Source organism: Silene latifolia, unplaced genomic scaffold (assembly GCF_048544455.1).
Source record: "Silene latifolia isolate original U9 population unplaced genomic scaffold, ASM4854445v1 scaffold_85, whole genome shotgun sequence".
NCBI lineage: Eukaryota > Viridiplantae > Streptophyta > Magnoliopsida > Caryophyllales > Caryophyllaceae > Silene > Silene latifolia.
In genome coordinates this window covers 307,247-328,367 of record NW_027413762.1, presented here as the reverse complement: position 1 = coordinate 328,367, position 21,121 = coordinate 307,247, and positions in this window count along the sequence as shown.

The following is a 21,121-nucleotide window of genomic DNA, read 5'->3' as shown; positions in this document are numbered from 1 at the left end:
TATGAAGCATGCCTCATGGGCCTACAAGCAGCCATAACACTTGCCATCAAGAAGTTGAGAGTCCACGGCAATTCCTCACTCATCATCAGTCAGGTGTCCGGATCATGGATAATCCGAAGCGACAGCTTAGCACGCTACCAAGCAAAAATCAATCAAGAGGCCGAATTCTTCGACCAAGTCGACTACTTCCACTTGACATGGGAGGAAAATCAATTTGCTGATGCCCTAGCAAAACTTTCCGCGCTCGTCAACATACCTGGCGACATGACGTCGATGCCCTTATGTGTCGAGAGAAGAAGCAAGCCAGCTCACATTTGCGCCATCAACAACGACGAGGAAAACCATGTCGAACCTTGGTACCAAGCCACCCTCAACTACAAAACCAAAAATGAATTCCCTCCTAACTCTGATATAAGAGGACAAAGAGCCATCCGTTTACTTTCATCACAATTCATGATAAACCAAGAACAACTATACGAAAGAACACCCCAGGGGATCCTTCTCCTTTGCATTGATCACCACAAAGCCAAAAATGTTATGGGAGAGGTCCACGACGCAGCTCACATGAGCACAATGATGCTAGCCCAAAAAATCATGCGGTTAGGCTACTACTGGACCACCATGGAAGCCGATTGCGAAACTACGTCAAACATTGCCACGATTGCCAAATCTTCGCCAACATACAACACATACCACCGTCCCTTTTATACACCATGACATCACCCTGGCCTTTCTCTGCCCGGGGCATCGAGGGCGCAGTGAGATTGAGTGACCTAGACGGGGAGGATTTCACAAACCCGACCAACCTAGACCAACTCAAGAAATATTACCCTTGAAACCTAGTAACTAAAAACCTTACCCTAGTTTCACAACTAGCGACTAAATTATCCCTTTCAAGTCAAGTTCCTCAAATGCGTTCTAATTTAAAATTGCATGTTTTATCGAGTCTAAGTTGCGGCACCTTGCCATGTTTCCGACCTTTGATCTGACAAAGGCAACATCCATTTGTACTCAATTCAAACATCTGAACTACGAGCATGGTTTGATTTCACCTCTTTAGATGGATACGTAGGTAGTCCTTTCTTACACAAGAAGGATACAACCACCCAAACAAAATAAAAAAAACATTCGAACTATGATCATGGTTTGATTTCGCGTTTTCAGGTGGATACATAGGCAATCCTTTATTATACGAGAAGGATACAACCATCCCCACACATAAAAAAAAAATCACCCATACCAACTTCAAAACAAAGGAAAAGGAAAAACATTCCCTTTTCCACAACAAAAAAAAAAACAAAAAAGAAGCCTTTCTCCCTTCCCACAAAATCCCCTTCACAGGTGCAATGTTTAGGATAATTCAAACCGAATTACCTTTACAAGATGGATGGAAGAAACAAGCGTTGAAAACTTGTTTTAACACAAGCAATCCTCTTATTTAATTAATAATGAGAAGGATTACAAACTGGACAACAAATAAAGCTAAGCAAGTATGCAACTTGTCGAAGCTAGAGTGTCGACTAAGACATCTCACATAGTAAAACTAGCACAAAATACACAATACATAGCTAGTACAACATAATAAAAACGCACAAACACTATTACAACATAATAGTACAACGGGTATTGGAGATCTTCATTCTTACATTTTACCCCTGCCTTTCCCCCCGGGGTACATTTTCCCCTTGTTGGCCCGCCTAGCATGGACTTCCTCTTCGGAACGGATCCTCAACGGATCTACAACGGCGACGGCATCCGGTCTCGTGCATGACCTTATACTTGGCCCAAGCCGAGCCCATATATGGCCCACTACCTCTTTGGGACCCGAGCTTCTCCTCTTCGGTGGCCTCACTACATCCAGGCTAACGTCATCGGCAAAGTCGTCAAAGAAGGCATGGTTGGCCTTGCCTACTTCTCTATACTTCAAGTCGACGACCTCGTCCTTACGAGACTTAGACCTCTCTTCCAAGGTTTGAGCTCTTGACCACTTGACATAAGCGGGAGTCACCCATGTCGTGGCAACAGGGTTTGGTACCTCCCAAATCGGCCGAGTGGCCCACCACCTTTCAAAGACCTCCACAAGCTCGGAGTTCCGGAAAACACTCTCTTGGACGAGGGCATCTTGAGCGGGCACCTTTTATTGACGCCCCATTTGCCTCATAAGCCTTTCAAGATAAATAAAGGAAGCAACCTTTAAGCCCACCACCATCAAAGAACAAGAACAAGCGACCGGAACGGGCAACCCTGGGAAAGACCTCAAGTGCCACCACGGCACCACCCAACAGATATAAGGACCACCCTCCTCCACCAATATCGAAGTCCAATAGGCCTCGGTGGATGCAAAACTATCCGAGTACAACTTCGTTCTCATAGTAAGTGATGTGACTCATATTTAAGCATATTTAGTCCTCGAATTAGCCTCGTTCCCATGCTTTTTAGTGCATAATTGGATAATTTACTATCTTTAGTTTCCTGTTTTGCATATTCTTTGAGGTTTTGTTCCCTTGGTAGGAAAGGAGTGCAAACCTTGCATTTTCATGGCAAAATGGAGTTGAATTGATCAAATTCAATGACCAAGCATTAAAGGGAAGACAATACTAGAAGGCCTATGTAGATAATAAAGTAGATTGTGCAATGATGAAAGGATCCTTGTATCCCCAACAAGATCCCCGAGGATTGTTGAAGAAAGAAGAAAAGAGAAGTGCTGACCCAGGATCCGAGCGTCTCCCTGCCCAGGACGAGCGTCTCCCTGCCCACCAATCCGAGCGTCCCGATGTCAAGACGCTCGTCTTGAAACCATTAAATCCTAGCGTCTCTCCCCTGATCTGCTTGGATTCCCTTGCAGAATCCACCGTGCCTACTGCCTAGACGCTCGGGACGAGCAGATTTCCTGGAGACTACCAAAACGGAGATGAGCATCTCCTTGGAGAGGAGCACTTCCTCAACTTTTCTTAAGGGTCTTAATAGTCATTTAAGCCTTTAGTAACCCTAATCTTTGTACCTAATCTCTAGTATAAATACCTCATTGTACTACCTAGATTAGCATGTCATCTTAATAGGATCTTAATCTTATCCTAATCAAGTCTCAATACTCTCTTAATCTTGTAATCAACTCTTAATTTAGCATTAATACAAATCTTATTTCTTAATTGTTCATTAATTTCTCTATTGTTCATCATTTATTTTGGGTAATTAGAAGATTATTTGGGTTTATTTGGAGGATTGACAACCTTCCATCAATCATCAAGTACTTCTATTATTCTTTGCTTTACTATTTGGAATCATCTTTATAGGTATAATTCTCTCTTAATCCCTTTTTAATTATTGTTAATCATCTTCATTTGTTCATCATGTTTTGCCTTGCTAGTATGATTGACAACCTTGTTAGCATGTTAAACTTGATAATGAGTGAGTAGTTTCCTTAACCAGGGTTAATGGGGAATTAGGGGAAACCAACATGGGGATTGATTCATGCTTAATCTAATATGTTTTCATAATTAATTTGCTTGCTTGTTGTGATTTCAACTTATGCACATGTTATGTTTGATGAAATGCGAGCCTATGAATCCTTGCATTTTTTACCCATCACTTACCTTTTCAATGAGACTTGTCAGACATAAACCAACTCGAGTCTCATTAGACCATGCATATAGTTGGATAGGGAGGATTAAGTCGAATTTTAGGTGTTGTACAATCTAATCGATTCGGCTCCGGGACCCAAACCTTCCTAGGGATTGTAAGATATACACTAACTCGATCCCATCATAACAATAAGTGCTTGCATCTAGTAGAGAACATGTTTGTATGATCAAATCCCATGAATCCCCTATGAACCCATGACACCCTAGTGCTTTTAATCAATTGTTTACATCTCATTTTAATCATCTTGCTTGTTTTCATTGCTTTGCTTTTATATTGTTAGTTAGTTTAGTTGATCTCCTACCTCAACCCAAATTGTGACACCCTTAGACACAACCATTTGCAATCGAAAATCCTACATCAATACCCGTCCCTTGGGATCCGACCTTTACTTACCTCTTTACTAAGAGTAGAGTAGTTTGTGAAGTTATAAATATTGTTTTGGTCTAGGTAACTTTTGACGATGAGTAACAAAACCGAACACGACCAGTAAGGTGAGAGAAGGAGTAAGAAGAAGAATTGGCCGGAGGCTCTACATACCTTAACCTCTCCAAGAGCCACACTTGGAAGATCCTTGGAGATCCGAACGAAGGAGCTTCTTCACAAGAGCCCTTATTGTCGAAAGCTTGGATAATCTCGCCAAGCACCAACCATGATGGATCCCAACCGTGCTCCATTTGCTCAACTACATGTACAAGGGTCATACTACCATACCACTTTGACCCCTCCTTCTTCAAGGCATCGACAAGGAGGTATGTATGCATTAGGCAAAAGGCAAGTGCCCTTAACTTCTCCTAGCCACCTCCGAGACATTAACATCCAACCGATTCGAGAAAATGTTGATAAGAGCAAACATATCCGCACCATGGGGAGAAAGGAGGAAGTTCTTTTGGCTCGTTGACAAGCCCAACAATTAACGAAACATCTCTTTGTAACACAACCGAGTCGGAGGAAGCACAAAAGTACAACCCGACCACCCTTCAATGGCGCCCATTTCTTCGGCAAGAGGGCAAATTTTACCTTTCGGCCGATACCAAAAACGAGAGCATGCTTCAAGGAACAATGATTACGCCTTGACTTGATGAAGCACCAACAATTGACCAACTCCCATTACAACGGGTTGATACCTCTCGGCAGGCGATAAATACCGACACCAATGCCGCAGCCTATTCTCGAAAGCATCCATGAATTATTTTGTGGAAGAATAAAGGTTTTCGTAGAGATGTTTTTCGTGTTTCGGATGATGAAACAATGAAGCACAAACGTCTCTATTTATACAAAACAATCAGCGCTTTTTTTCCGAAAAAGAGGGAAGCTCACTTGCATATCCTATGGCCTCGCGCCTCTTTAGGCTGCTTCTCAGGATCCGCACCTTGATTTGTCCATATCAAGTTGTGTTTATTTCTGACACCTAGATTTTCTCGCCTGAAGGCTCGCGCCTCTTCGGGCCTATCCGGAAATTTTTATGTTTTCTCACACTCACATTTCCTTGTTTTCTGTTTTACGAAATCCGACATGGTTTCCATGACGCAACTTTAAACATATGAGCTTTTCTCTTGTTTTTTGGGGGGAAGGGCTAGTCACCCCGATCCGCGACGGATCGTTTCCATGTCAGTCGAAATTCCAAAATTTTTTTGCTTTCGCGCGTTTTCCACTAAAATCTAAAATTGATAACACGACGTCAATTTTTTTCAAAATTCAAGTTCTTGCAAATTCGAGCCTTGATCTCACAAATATCAAATCAAGCACACTCGCAAAATTCTCTTTTGTAATTCATCCATGACGGTTTGAGTTTTAGTTTTTCGAGTTGCAATCAATTTACGGCAAAATTCTATGCAATTTAATTCAAACACGAATTAATTTCCCGAAATTTCAAATCATTTTCTTTTGAAAAATCCAAACGAGATGACTGGTCGCGGAATTTTCAAAATTTCTTTTCGATTTCATTTTTAACTTTGAGTCATCGTGGTTATTTTTTGTTTTCTTTTTTTTTTTTTGGTGACGAGGGGTTTATTTTTTGTTTTCATCAAATGCTTTTGCGTGTTTACGTGTATGCGTACGTGATACCTTTTGCCTGTTTTTCTATACTAAAAATGCAGGGACAAATGCCGAAGCAAAAGGAGAATCAGTCGCTGACCGTGCTTCTCCGAAACACAACAAAAAAAAACGCCAAACACGAATAAACTACAAACCAAAAATACATATATAAAAACCGCCTCACGCAAAATGTACATATGTACAAACAAAAGTAAAAAACACGGACAAACAACTACAACTACTCAACACCTCCCGGTGGGCCAGTTTTTGTCTCACGAGGAGTCGCGGGCAAAGCAGACACCACCTCCTGCTCAGGCCCCCTCTCAGGAGAAATCTCCAACGTCTCGTACTCCATCGTGACGTGAAGCTCCTCCGCCGCAGCCAACTGAGCCCTAAGAGAGGCAATCTCCGCATCTCGGCTCGGCAACCCATCCTGGCAGCTCGATAGGCCCAACTCAGCACGAACCCGAGCAAGCACCGCCGGATCCGCAGTACCTTGCCAAACACAATACAGGTCATTAAGATTTAAACGTGAAATATAACACAAAAACACACAAAACAACCAAGAAAAGGCACCCGCGCGAGCCGAGACTCCCTCGCAGCCAGGTCACCGGCAAGTGCTCTCAACCGGTTAGCCATCTGCCATAGAGCCTGATGGCTAACGGTCGACACCTACAACCAGAACAGCCCTTCAACAAAACAAAAACGCAAGGCAAAATACAAACAAAAGGAAGGTTTGGAAACCAAAAACTCACTCTCAAAACTGTCAACTCCATTCTATGCTAGTGTCGGTAACCTCAAGAGCCACAGGCTCTGGTAGACGCAACTGTAACTCCTTACCACCCGGCCCCTGGAAAGTGGTCTGTGTTGGGAAAGCCGGGGGCTGAGTCCTCATGAGCGCGTCGACACCCTACAACAAGAAGCCACGTCGAAGGTAACAAATCCTTCCGCCACAACGTAAAAAGAGGCGACAAAACCAAGGACAGAGGAAGACATACCTCAATCGGGTACCAGACAAGCCTCGAAAAGCGGTAGGTGTCGTAGTCGACCTCCTGTAACAACAACTCCTCTCCTCCACGACCGTGAAGGTGCTCCTCAACCTCGTCGGGTGTCGACTCCTGGAACAACACCTTAGGCGGATCGACCGGCACCACAAAGGTCTCACTAAAACACAGACGAGCTAAACGCTCACCCAGGTACCAAACCGGATCGATTGCCGTCTCGAGGTATAAGCGCTGGCAATTGCGAGGGCGCATACGCTCCCTGACAGCAACCGGTACGCCTGTATAGTGCTCCCAGGGCCACCCGACAAACTGCACTCAAGGCAAAGCTAATCATCTAACTAGGGGATTTCTAAAGCTACCTAGTCATCCTATCTCTATCCTTTTCTACAAAACAAAAGAGATAAGAAGCAGTGACTTACATCACCAACCCGAAAGGCGTTCACCCGACGCCTGCAATCCTCGTAAGTCGACTTGGAGGACTTCTTCCGAGCCACAGTCCAACCCCTCACAGCTGGGTAAGCAAAAGGCACGTCGCCCGACGTCTTCGGGCACAGTGGGACGAAGTAAGCAAACAACCAAGCCTGTAACAAAACACACCAATCACAAATCAGCCAATTTTTCAAAAATTGCCAAAACACAAAAATCAATCAAAAGCCAAAATCAAAACAAAAAAAATTAAAACAAAAAAAACCACAAAAACGCTCGTACCTCCAAGATGAGGCCGGGACCAACCAAGGCGGGAGAACTCCCATCCCCCAGCACCTCCGGACGAACCGCAACGTGCAAGTAACAGGTAAAAGTCGCCAAAGCCAGCGTCACCCAATCAAACTGACCTAAGGCGTCTAGGTCAGCAAGCGGGAAGTACCTTGGTCGGCAAGAGCTCACTAGGGTGCAGATCGGTCCAAAACCGGACCGGAACCGATTTTGACCGGAACCGGAATCGGCAAAATTCATGGACCGGGACCGGACCGGATTACAAAAATTCCGGTCCGGGACCGGACCGGAAAAATTCCGGTCCAAGACCTGACCGGACCGGTTGGACCAGAATCACCCACTTTTTCAAATTCCGGTCCAAAAATTCCGGTCCATTGGACCGGATCGGACCGGTTGGACTGGATTGGACCGGAATAAAAATACAATTTTAAGAAAAAAAATGAAAATAACAATAATTCCGGGCATTCCGGTCCAAACCGGAAAATTCTGGTCCCGGACCGGACAGGACCGAAAACCGGAATCTTGGAAAATGATGGACCGGAAACCGGACCGGATTTTTTAATTACGGTTCCGGTCCACTCGATTCCAGTCCGGACCGGTCCATTTTTTCGGTCCGGACCGGATTTTGCCCACCCCTAGCGCTCACCCTTATCACCAAAGTACGTGGTACCTAGAAAATACCACAGCCACAACCGCGCCTCCTGCGCGTTAGCCTCCGGGCTCGTTAACGGCGCCGGAACAAAGCCAGCCACTCTCCCCCTGAAGTGGTCCTTCACATAGGAGTTCGGTATCAGGATATGAGTGATGTCAGTCATCGCAGGCAAAACATTGCCGATCAAACCCGTGACCCTGACAGAAGACACTCTCTCCGGGCTCTCCGGGAACTCAACATGCGTCTCGCCACAGGGAAGGCCCGATATCATGGCGAAGTCCTCCAAGGTAATGTCGACCACAACAAATTCCATGTGGAACGACGACGTCGTTGTTGGGGCTGGTGTCCTCTACAGTTAGTGCAATAAAATTTAAATCTCTAAAAGGATCAAAGGGTATACTTTTGTATTATTATCAGTTGGTCCACGTTTATCAATAACGGTTGGCTTGCTAGATAAGTTTGACGTTATTGTCATACTGATGGCGGTGATCAACTAGTCCCTAAAAGTCACACCTATAGGATACGTTTGAGAGATGTGACGGTATGAAAATACAGTCATGTTGATGCCTAATTTGACTAAGCAGTTAGTCGGAGTTATTGACTAATAATTAGTCAAACGCGATGTTGAGATAATTATTTAATACGGATTAAATAATAATGGCTAAGACGAATTAAGCGGTTAATTCATAAATTGAATATAAACGATTATATTTAATTAATGTATGTCGAATTAATTAATTATACAATATTGTCATTGTCGGACAAGTATTAATATATCGACTGAGTCATGTTACTAGTTGATATTTTAATAACCGATAACCGATGACGATTTATAATAAAAACCCGTCATATACAATTTAACATTTTGAGTCGGACCACGAGCCAAAAAATAAGGAGGAAGTGGAAAGCCCACTCCCTCCTCCATGTACACAGTTTGGCCGAACCAAACAAAAGGAGAGGCTCCCTCTCCTTTTGCCGTAATCATCTCATTTGAATAGAAATTAGGGTTTCGGGGCAATTTTCTCTGAAAATTCTAGATCTCACATCGAAAAACCTCACAACAACTCTCTCAATATTGCAAGTCAATTAGAGAGTATTTCTAGCACAAGGGGCATAGTCTCAGACGGTCTTGGGTGCAACGATTAGGAGGAAATCTACTTTGATTTCTGTTCTTAAGCCGCATTTCAAAGGACCCGAGGTTGATTCTTGATCTTTATCGTTTATCTATTGTTTTTCGTTTATGACCATAAATCACATGTTAAAGATACGTTATAGTCCTAAAATTTAAGGGTTTTATACGGATATTACCCCTCAAGTGGTATCAGAGCGAGGCCACGTAAATTTTTCATTGTGATTTTCATTAAACGAATTGAATCGATAAATTTTTTGCATAAAAAAAAACCGTGCGGCAGCAATTTTTGTCTCGGCAGATTTTTTTTTACACGGCTGTTGCGTATTATTGCTTTGGAAACCGTGCCCTACGGTTTACGTCTGTTCAGACGGTCTTTTGTCTTCGATTTGTTCTTTGCATATTGTTATTATAAACGATTATTATTGCACTATGTTTATGTTTTATCAATTGTAAATTCATTTCTATACGGATTAGGTTTAATTTGCAATTGGTTTTATCAAATCGATTTTTGGTTTGGGACTATTGTAGCTCACGGTTTAGCTGCTTAAAAAAAAAAGGAATTTTTTTTTTCCTTTCTGGTCTCGGCAATGCTGCTGGTATTTAAAAAAAAAAAAAATTTTTTTTTTTTGCTGTTTTTGTCACGGTTCAACCGTGAAAAGAAGAAAAAAAAAATTTCGTGTTTTATTTTTTTTTCTTTCGGCCATGTTTTGTGCATAATACGGATTTTATGCATTCGCTTGATAGTGAAACGGTTCACCCACGTACCATTTAGTTATTTTAAAGCGATTTAAAGTAACGGATTATCATGAATTAAAATTAAGTTGATAGAAGCGGTTTTGTCACATAATTTTAATTGTTAAAAGGTGATTTGGATAAATTTAACATAATTACGGAATTATGTCACGAATAAATTTTAATTTTAGTTGATGCATTTTTCTTATCGTTACTTTTGAATGCCTTGAATGTTTTTATTACGTATTTAATTTTACAAACGGTTGTAACTTAGTGTGGCCTTAGTAGAACGTGTTACCGTAATGATGGAACACGGTCTTGGTTGTATTTTGAGATCTCGCATCTCCGTTTTGTTTTTCCTTTGTAATTACAGTTTTATTTAGAATGTAAATAGGTTTATATTTTGTAAATTTTAAATTGTAATTTTGAGAAGACCAAAGATGGAGATCGGATGCTCACTCCCGCTGCATGGACAAAGATGGAACATCAAGACAAGCTTCTCGGGTCCAACGGTGGATTCCAAAGTTGTATTATGTTCTTTTTACTAGGATAGGCCACACTAGGACTTTTATTTACGTTTTGCATTCTTTTATTTATTTTATTGCAACGATAATTTGCATCATATTCCGCCTAAAACCAAACCACCTAATATTTGCATGAAAACTGACTCATATAGAGGTCACGCGTTAGTTTTCTATGACATTCTTATGTCACACGATCAATTTTAAGCCATCACCTAAGTTAATTCATTCACGTAATGCTAGTTATTCGTTCACTTAAAATGAATTAAAACTAAGTTGATGGGATCTTCCTCGTATAACCAAAAATTGAGAATAGTCTTTATAGGTCAAACTCCAATGAATCCCTTCTTCGTCGGTAGGCATAATATGACCCCTTCTACGTCGGGTAAGTTGGAACTGATTGACCTATTTTATCTCAACACTATGGTCACTCGTACGATCCTGTGATTATGGTGGACTATAGATAGGATTTACGGAAATCTATCGACCAAGAGTTCTAACGGTAGAACTAGCTAAACAGTTGGCTTATCAATTTACGGAAATTGAGTCTTGGGATAACTTGTATTATTCTTGAGGGAGATCAATTATGCAAGTGCAATGAGTCTACACGTTAAAATGAATTTTAAATAGACTTAAATCACCTCGATGAGTTGCTTATTTCGTTTTGTTTTTCCTTTCTTTTTCAGTGTAGATCACTAATGGCTGGCCGTGCGGACGACCCAATGCCAAGTGTCACATTGGACCGAGAGTCCTGGCTTCGGATCTTCAAGAATCAGATGAATCAGTCTACTCGACTGAAGAATGATGGATCAAACTTCGCGGACTGGGAGGCGGCATTACGGAATGCTGCCGCTGCTGACGGGAAGCTCAAATATCTGACTGAGCCCATCCCGCCAAACCCAGGCCCCACGGCTGGAATTAACGAGATCGACAAGTATAACGATTTCGCCATGGAAGCGGGTGCGGTAAAGAACGTACTCATTTTTGCAATGGAACCCAATTTGCAGAAACGCTTCATAGCCCAAGGTGCAAACAAGATTTTCACCACGCTCACTAAGGAATTCTCGAAAGCACCGAGAATCGTGACCTATGAGCATACCACTCGCTTCTTTGATGCGAAACTCCAGAAGGGCCAACCGGTTAGCCCACACATTCTCAGCATGATTGAGAATGTCGAGAAACTGGAGGCGCTTGATTGTAAAATCAGCGAGAACATCGTGATTGACCGCATGCTTCATTCACTCCACGATGGTTTTGCGCTCTTTAGAGCGAATTACTATATGAATGATTTGAATAAAAGTCCTCATGAACTACACTCCCTTCTCGTACAGACCGAGATTCTCGTTGTGTCAAACAAGGGCAAGGGAAAGGGCAAAGTTTAGCCAGGCCTAGCAGTAGGCAAACCGAAGTTTAAGAAGTCGGGATCAGGTAAGAGTGGGCCTGGTGAGTCGAGCACCTCATCAGGCACGACAAAGAGCAAGACCGATAACATGGAATGCCATCATTGCCACAAGACTGGGCATTGGAGGCGTACATGTCCTGTTTACCATGAGGACATAAAAGCAGGTCGCGTTAAACCTGTTGGTATGTCTTCTTCCTCTTCTACTTTTATTCATATGATTGAGATTAACCACGCAAGTTACGGAACTTGGGTACTAGATACTGGTTGTGGTTCTCATCTGTGTAATCATGTGCAGGGGCTCCGAAACATCGAACCCCTCGTAAAGGGTGAGGTGGACCTGCGTGTTGGGAATGGAGCACGAGTGGCTGCCGTCTCAAGGGGAACATATGTGATCCAGCTTCCTAGCGGATTTGAGTTATTTTTATATAACTGCTATTATGTACCCAGTCTTTCTAAAAACATTATTTCAGTTTCTGCACTTGACAAACTTGGTTTTTCATTTGTAATAGAGAATAATACTTGCATTTTCTCATTACACGATATGATTTATGGCAAGGCAGTCTCCATGAATGGAATTTATGTTTTAGATCAGACCACCGAAATATTGCACGTAATGAATAAAAAGTTTAAGGTTGGTGACAAAGATCAAACGTATCTATGGCACTGCCGTATGGGACACATTAATGAGAAACGCGTAAAACAGCTCATAAAAAATGGAGCTATCTCGGCCTTTGATTTTCAATCATTTGGCACGTGTGAATCATGTCTCATTGGTAAGATGACTCGAATTTCCTTCAAAGGTGTTGGAATGCGCGCTGCTGACCTATTAAGACTCATACATACGGATGTGTGTGGACCTATGTCAATCACCACACGAGAAGGCTATAGGTATTTCATCACTTTCACGGACGATTTAAGTAGATATGGCTATGTCTACTTAATGAAACACAAAAGTGAATCCTTTGAGAAATTCAAAGAATACCAGAATCGGGTACAGAACCTACTGGGTAGAAAGATTAAAACACTACGTTCAGATCGTGGTGGCGAGTATCTTTCTCACGAGTTTGATCAACACCTTAAAGACTGTGGGATTGCCTTACGCTTAACTCCACCTGGAACACCTCACCAATGGTGTGTCCGAACGGAGAAATCGAACACTACTTGATATGGTTCGATCCATGATGAGTCACACCGTGTTGCCCGACTCATTGTGGGGTTATGCTCTTCTCACAGCTGCTCTAATACTTAACCAAGTCCGTCTAAAGTCATTGACAAGACTCCATATGAACTATGGAAGGGAACGGTCCCTAACTTGTCCTTTATACGGGTTTGGGGCTGCGAGGCTTATGTCAAGTGGAGACACGAGGATAAGATCGGCCCGTGATCGGTCAAGACATACTTTATAGGTTATCCTAAAGGAACACTTGGTCATTACTTTTATTCGCCAACCGAACAACGTGTTTTTGTTGCGGCTAGTGCGACATTCTTAGAGAAGGAATTTCTCGAGAATGCAAAGAGTAATGGAACCTTCGAACTGTCAGAGATTCCAGAACCAAATACCGAGCAACCATTGGAGGAACCAATTCCTTCAATCCCGGCTGCGGTTAATATTCCTGAGGAACCTAGGAGGTCGGGAACAGTCTCTATTCCTCCGGACAGATACATTGGTATGGTCGAGGAACATGACATAGATGACATTCTGCTCTTAACGAGTAGTGAACCCGCAACCTATAAAGGTGCCATGACTAGTTCTGACTCAAAGCTATGGCTTGAGGCCATGCAATCCGAGATGGACTCCATGTATGAGAACAACGTATGGGATCTTGTTGACTTGCCTGCTAAGGTTCGTCCCCTTCAATGTAAATGGCTTTACAAGATAAAGCATTCTGTGGAAGGTTAACAAGATATCTATAAAGCACGACTAGTTGCTAAAGGTTTCACCCAAGTGCCACGTTTGCACCACGATGAAATTTTTGCACCCGTAGTCATGCTGCGTTCCATTCAGATTATCTTAGCGATTGCCTCTTTTCATGACTATGAAATTTGGCAGATGGATGTGAAAACCGCCTTCTTAAACGGTTATTTGGAGGAAGAGTTGTACATGGTACAACCCGAAGGTTTCATCGATCCTGAACATCCTAAGAAAGTGTGTAAGCTTAAGCGTTCCATTTATGGACTTAAGCAAGCTTCTAGGAGTTGGAATCATCGTTTCGACCAAGTGATAAAAGAAAATGGATTTACTCGATCGGTCGAGGAACCATGTCTATATATCAAGTCGAGTGGGAGCAAGATTGTCTTCCTAATACTGTATGTTGATGACATACTCCTGATTGGGAATGACATACCTCTCTTAAATTCGGTAAAAGTATGGTTGAAGAACCATTTCCAGATGAAAGATCTGGGTGAGGCACAAAGAATTTTGGGCATACGTATCTATCGAGATAGATCACGTCGGATGTTATCTCTCAGTCAGGAGTCTTATATAGACAAGATACTAGAGAGATTCAGCATGACTAACTCCAAAAAGGGGTTTCTTCCTATGGCTCCAGGGGTGCATTTGAGCAAGTCTCAGGCACCAGAGACGCCGGAAGAGAAAGAGCGCATGACACGGATTCCTTATGCCTCGGCTATAGGATCAATCATGTATGCCATGATATGTACACGTCCAGACGTGGCATATGCATTGAGTATGACAAGTCGATTCCAACAGCATCCAGGTGAATCACATTGGATGGCTGTCAAGAACATTCTTAAGTACCTACGGAGGACTAAAGATTGGGCTTTGACTTATGGAGGCGATCAAAAGCTATGCGCAACCTCAGTTCTGTGAGATGCTAGCTTCCAAACGGATCGAGATGACTCGAAATCTCGGTCGGATTCGTTTTTACTCTTAATGGCGCTAGATCACCGGGAAGAGTTCCAAACAAAGTGTTACAAAGAGATTATACGACCGAGTCCGAGTACTATGCCGCGTCTGAAGCTGCAAAGGAAGCGATATGGATGCGTCAATTCTTACAAGGACTATCTGTAGTGCCTAGTTCGAATGACCCGATCACCATCTATTGCAACAATAGAGGTGCCATCTTCCAAGCTAAGGAGCCTAAGTCTAGCAACAGGTCTAGACATGTACAACAGAAAGCTCATCTAATCCGAGATTACGTGGAGCAAAATGAGGTAGTGATAGAAAAGATTGCTACAGATGATAATATAGCAGATCCTCTCACTAAACCATTACGACAAGATAAGCATGAAGGGCATGTTAATTCCATGGGAATTAAACGTGTTCCTGAGTTGTAGTACTCTTTTATGGATTAGATTCATTCTCTTTTGTACTCTATACGACATCATCGTTTTGATATTTATATATTTTGTTTTTCATGTGGAATTGTACGACAATTTTTGAACACCACAAAGTGAACTGAACAAACATTATATTTTGGTCCTTAATTGCCCACATGAGCTGATAACTCTGGCAATTATTTTGTGACGTTGGTTGATGGTGGGTTCAACGAGCCATAAGTCAAACGGTTGACTGACCAATCACAGAGGCGAGTTATACGGATATCTCGTAGGACACAATTGTGACATCGACGTGGAGTCCTAAATGTTTTATAACATTCGGTGCCAGGTCGTGGATAGAACCTCCAGGGTGATCCTAAGAGTCGATTCTTTTGACTATCGATTGTCTCTTGAGATTAAGGCAGTTTTTGGGCGACTTTGGTTTCTTTCTCACGGTCATCCGTAACAGGGGGTCAAGTAGATTTTTGGGTCATTTCATGCTGTGCTTAGATCGCCAGGGGTCGAGTTGAAGGAAATATTCAGCCTTTATCAGGTACTCGATATTTCTCAGGGCCACTCGAGGAGTCAGAATCGAAATGCATGGCCATGCTCGAATACGAATTCGTTTTATCAGTTGAGTTACTCTCTAGTCGGGGAAACCACTCTTGATACAGATCGATTGTAAAATACGACCTTTGCGGATCCGAATCTGCAAATTGTTTTACATTGAGTGGGAGAAATTTTAAATGAATATGAGAATCGGTTATCGCACATACACTTGTACGGACAAGTGGGAGTTTGTTGGAGCCGTGTCCTCCGGTTAGTGCGGATAACGTTATTGCACATACACTTGTACGGACAAGTGGGAGCTTGTTGGGCCAGTGTCCTCTACTGATTAGTGCAATAACATTTAAATCTCTAAAAGGATCAAAGGGTATACTTTTGTATTATTATCAGTTGGTCCACGTTTATCAATAACGGTTGGCTTGCTAGATAAGTTTGACGTTATTGTCATACTGATGGCGGTGATCAACTGGTCCCTAAAAGTCACACCTATAGGATACGTTTGAGAGATGTGACGGTATGAAAATACAGTCATGTTGATGCCTAATTTGACTAAGCAGTTAGTCGGAGTTATTGACTAATAATTAGTCAAACGCGATGTTGAGATAATTATTTAATACAGATTAAATAATAATGGCTAAGACGAATTAAGCGGTTAATTCGTAAATTGAATATAAATGATTATATTTAATTAATGTATGTCGAATTAATTAATTATACAATATTGTCATTGTCGGACAAGTATTAATATATCGACTGAGTCATGTTACTAGTTGATATTTTAATAACCGATAACCGATGACGATTTATAATAAAAATCCGTCATATACATTTTAGCATTTTGAGTCGGACCACGAGCCAAAAAATAAGGAGGAAGTGGAAAGCCCACTCCCTCCTCCATGTACACGGTTTGGCCGAACCAAACAAAAGGAGAGGCTCCCTCTCCTTTTGCCCTAATCATCTCATTTGAATAGAAATTAGGGTTTCGGGGCAATTTTCTCTGAAAATTCTAGATCTCACATCGAAAAACCTCACAACAACTCTCTCAATATTGCAAGTCAATTAGAGAGTATTTCTAGCACAAGGGGCATAGTCTCAGACGGTCTTGGGTGCAACGATTAGGAGGAAATCTACTTTGATTTCTGTTCTTAAGCCGCATTTCAAAGGACCCGAGGTTGATTCTTGATCTTTATCGTTTATCTATTGTTTTTCGTTTATGACCATAAATCACATGTTAAAGATACGTTATAGTCCTAAAATTTAAGGGTTTTATACGGATATTACCCCTCAGTCGTGTCCCAGTAAAGGTCTAGCATGGCACGAATCAAACACAGTTTCGACCTAATCGAAGCCCTCAGAAATCTCGTGCCGAGGCAGCACTAACGGCCCCATAGCCGACCTCTCTATCAACGCCCTCGTACCGGCTCGGAGAACGTCATAGAAACCCATGCAAGTCGAGAAGCCTGAGAAATTCCTCATGGTGGCAATCTCCTGAAATTGGGAAACGAAAAACATTAGAACACCTATTCAAGTCTGAAAAAAAAAAAAAAAAGAGAAGAGCTCAACAAAGCAGCAGACTCACCAAGCCCTCGTGTGCACGGTAAGAGATGTGAGTGTGTAGCCGCAATAACAACTGGCTACCGTCAAATCCCTCGGCCCAAGCAGACGCTGGCCGCAGGTTCGACCCTCGCGGAGCCGTAACCCGTCTAGTCTCCCAGTTCTCAACGAAGACGTCATCCACCCTCCGCCTCTTCGTCCTCCGAGACTGCACTGGGCGAGGAGGTTCCCTCTAAATGATCCGTGCAACGTCCTGGAGTCTCCGCCTAGGAATTCGAGGACGCCTTCTCATAATGCTAACCCTCCTCCCCGAGGTACCGGCCTTAGACCCAGTCTGAGCCCTCCCACCACCAGCAGCCTCAACAATGGGCTCTTCCTCCCTTAGCAGCAACGGCCCCAACAACGGCCTCTTGACAAACCTCCGTATCTCTCTCGGCTCTAACAATCTCCTCCGTGGGCTCCTCCTCGGAAGCGTCCTCTATCACCACCTCGGGCACGCTCGCCGGAGTATTAACCGACCCAGTCCTAAACAAGGCCTCGAAAGCCTCAGCAACGAGCCCAGTAGGCCCAAAACACTCACTTGCAATCAGGACGAAACAAAAACGTCAGCCGAAATTTCGGCATTACGACGACACAAAATGGACAAATACAAAAAAAAACAAAACCACCTGCAAATGCAAAACAAAACAAGGGCAAACCCGCCCAAACCCATCCAACAAAAACACTTCACAAAAATCGCAAAAAAAGTGTCGCCCTTCTTTTCAAGCAAAAGACGAGTCAGAACAACGACAAAAATTACAAAAACCACCCAACACCTCAAGGCCCACACAAGGTCCGCCAAATAATCAACAAAAATTCCCTTCAAAACTGGGTATTTTTCACAGCTCAAAAAGGCAATTTTACGAAAATTCGGGCACAAACAGGTCAAAAATTCAAAATACGACCACAACAAAGCAATGTGATTTAATCACGTCTCAAAGTGACCTAAACTACCGATAAGGTACATTTCAAGACAAACCGGCTCAATTTGAGCCCAAACAGACATTTATTTCGTCAGCATAAGACCATCTCACAAAGGCAAAAATTCAAATTTCGCCCACAACGTTCAACGAAGGTTCAATAGGGAAAATATGGTCTTCCCCGACTATAATGCAACCTAGTGGGAAATACAAACTCAAGCAAACAAACACGACATTGCGAAATAAGACGAATTTCCGTCTCATTCACGTTATTCGTGCCTAGGGAGCGGGAATGGGGACCAAAATGTAAACTAAAAGAATCCCTATACTCCTAAACAGCTTTCTACCCTAATGCAATCATCAATTTCACTCGAAAATGGGCTAAACAAAAACGGCCAAATCGATTTTCGAGGGGGTAGGGTTTCGCCCTAATTCAATTAACAAAAAGACACACAAATTTAAATGGATTCAAGAGGATTGACATACCTTGAGATGACATGATGTTTGTAGCACTAAAGCAATTAAAATAAGAGATAAAAAATGGCGATTTTTTCGTCGATTTCGGGTTTGTGACGAAGAAGATGAATGAAATGAGAAGCTTAGGCTTCTCGCATCTTTGTACAGAAAAAAGGGGAAGCCCTTTGCCTCGCAGGAACACTCGCGCCTCAATGAGGTATTCCTTGCTTATTCAGCGGAATTTTGGGCTTTGGCTCAATTTTCACACCATTTTCACAAATTTTCAAACGACGGAATTAAAAACCGTCATTTTTCAAATACAAAAACAAAATAGTGAAATTAAAATTCCCTATTTTCACAAATTTTCAAACGACGAAATTAAAAACCGACATTTTTCAAATGCAAAAACAAAATAGTGAAATTCAAATTCGCTTTTTTCACAAATTCAAATTTCCAACGACGGCACTAAGAATCGTCATTTTCAAACAAAAATAAATAGTGAAATTCAAATTCGTGGCATGACTATAAACCTCCACATGGGAGTAGTTGGGCTTGGAGACGGATTTGTAGAGTTAAGGAGAGACTACTTGCAGGTTATGTAGGTACTGGTTGGTTGTGTGAAGAAGGGGATTATACCATTGTTTCTAGTTATCACTGGTTGGGCAATGCTGCCCCTACTGTGGACTGGTCTAAGTGTGTTTGGAATGCTATCACCATTCCTAGGCACCAATTCATAGGGTGGTTATGGGTTCAAGGTCGCCTACTAACTAAAGACAGACTACTCCGTATGAATATAGGAACTGATACTTTGTGTGACTTATGGTGAAGCAGAGAAGGGATATGAACATATCTTTTTTGGATGTTCATTTAACAAGAAGTGTTTGAATCTGGTGAATGCTTGGTGTCAAGGCAACATTCCAAAGCAGCATTTGCTGGACTGGTGGAGGGGGCACATACATTGTGGCAGCATGGACATATTAAGAACAATTTTTATGGCTTTGGTCTATCATATGAACCAAGAGGTTATGGGTTCAAGCCTCATCAATAACCTTTTTTTAGGCCCTGTACTCCTTGGGCAATTGCTGGTGATTTTAACACAGTTATATCACCTGATGAGAGACTGGGTGCTGCTACTAAACAAGAGGATATGGAAGCTTTTGTTGAATGCCTAGCTGATTGTGGTATGACTGATATCCATGCTACAGGAGCATATTTCACATGGACAAATAAACAGGATCCTGATCACAGGAAATATAGCAGGCTTGATAGATTCCTGATCAATCAAGATTGGTTAGATGAATTTCCTGATATGAATGCTCATTTCCACCCTGAGGGAATTATGGATCATACCCCTTGTATTGTCAGGAATACTAGACCGGATGGTAGAAGGAATACTAGCTTCAAGTATTTTAATATGTGGGGTAGTGCACCTGAATTCCTTGAGATTGTCCAGAACATTTGGAGTCAGCAAATCATAGGTACTAAAATGTTTGGGGTGGTGAAGAAATTGAAAGCTCTAAAGGGAGAACTTAGGAAAATGAACAGAAACTGTTTTTCTGATGTTGAACTCAGAGCCAGTCAAGCTATTATCAACCTGGAGAATATCCAACTGCAAATTGAGGATAATTATGATAGAACTGACCTCATAGCTCTTGAATTGCAGGCTTTGGATGAGGTGAAATATTGGTCTAAAGCAAGGGATAGCTTTCTGCAGCAGAAAGCAAAGGCTCAGTGGCTCAATGAAGGTGACAGGAACACAGCTTACTTTCACACTGCCATTAAGTCACGTTGCCTGAGGAACAAAATTGTGCAAATTGAGGATCAGAAGGGTAATCTCTGTACTGATACAATCATTATTCCGAGAGCTTTCCCGAAATTTTATCAGGGACTGCTGGGAAGCTAGAAGGGGACTGATCAAGTGAGAAGTGTGGTCCTGTAGACAGGTCCTTACTGCAATGAGAATCACATAGCTTCTTTATTATCTCCTGTTACTAAAGAAGAAATTAAAGGGGTGGTGTTTACTATCCCTATAGATAAAGCACTAGGGCCTGATGGGTATACTAGTGGCTTCTTCAGAGATTCCTGGGACATTGTTGGGGATGATGTTTGTAGTGCCATTATGGAGTTCTTTATTTCTGGAAGAATGCTTTCTCAGATTAATGCTACTAATATCACCCTCATTCCTAAGTGTGATAGACCTACTACTGTGAGCCATTTTAGACCTATAGCCTGTTGTAATATGGTTTATAAGGTGATTTCCAAACTGTTGTGCAACAGATTAGCCCTGGTTTTACCTGATACCATCCATGAGAACCAAGGAGCTTTTATTAAAGGTAGGTCTATCATTGAGAATGTACTCATATGCCAAGATATTGTCCATCTGTATGCAAGGAAAGCAGTGACTCCAAGATGCTTGTTCAAGATAGATTTGTAGAAAGCTTATGATACAATTGAGTGGGATTTTGTGGAACAA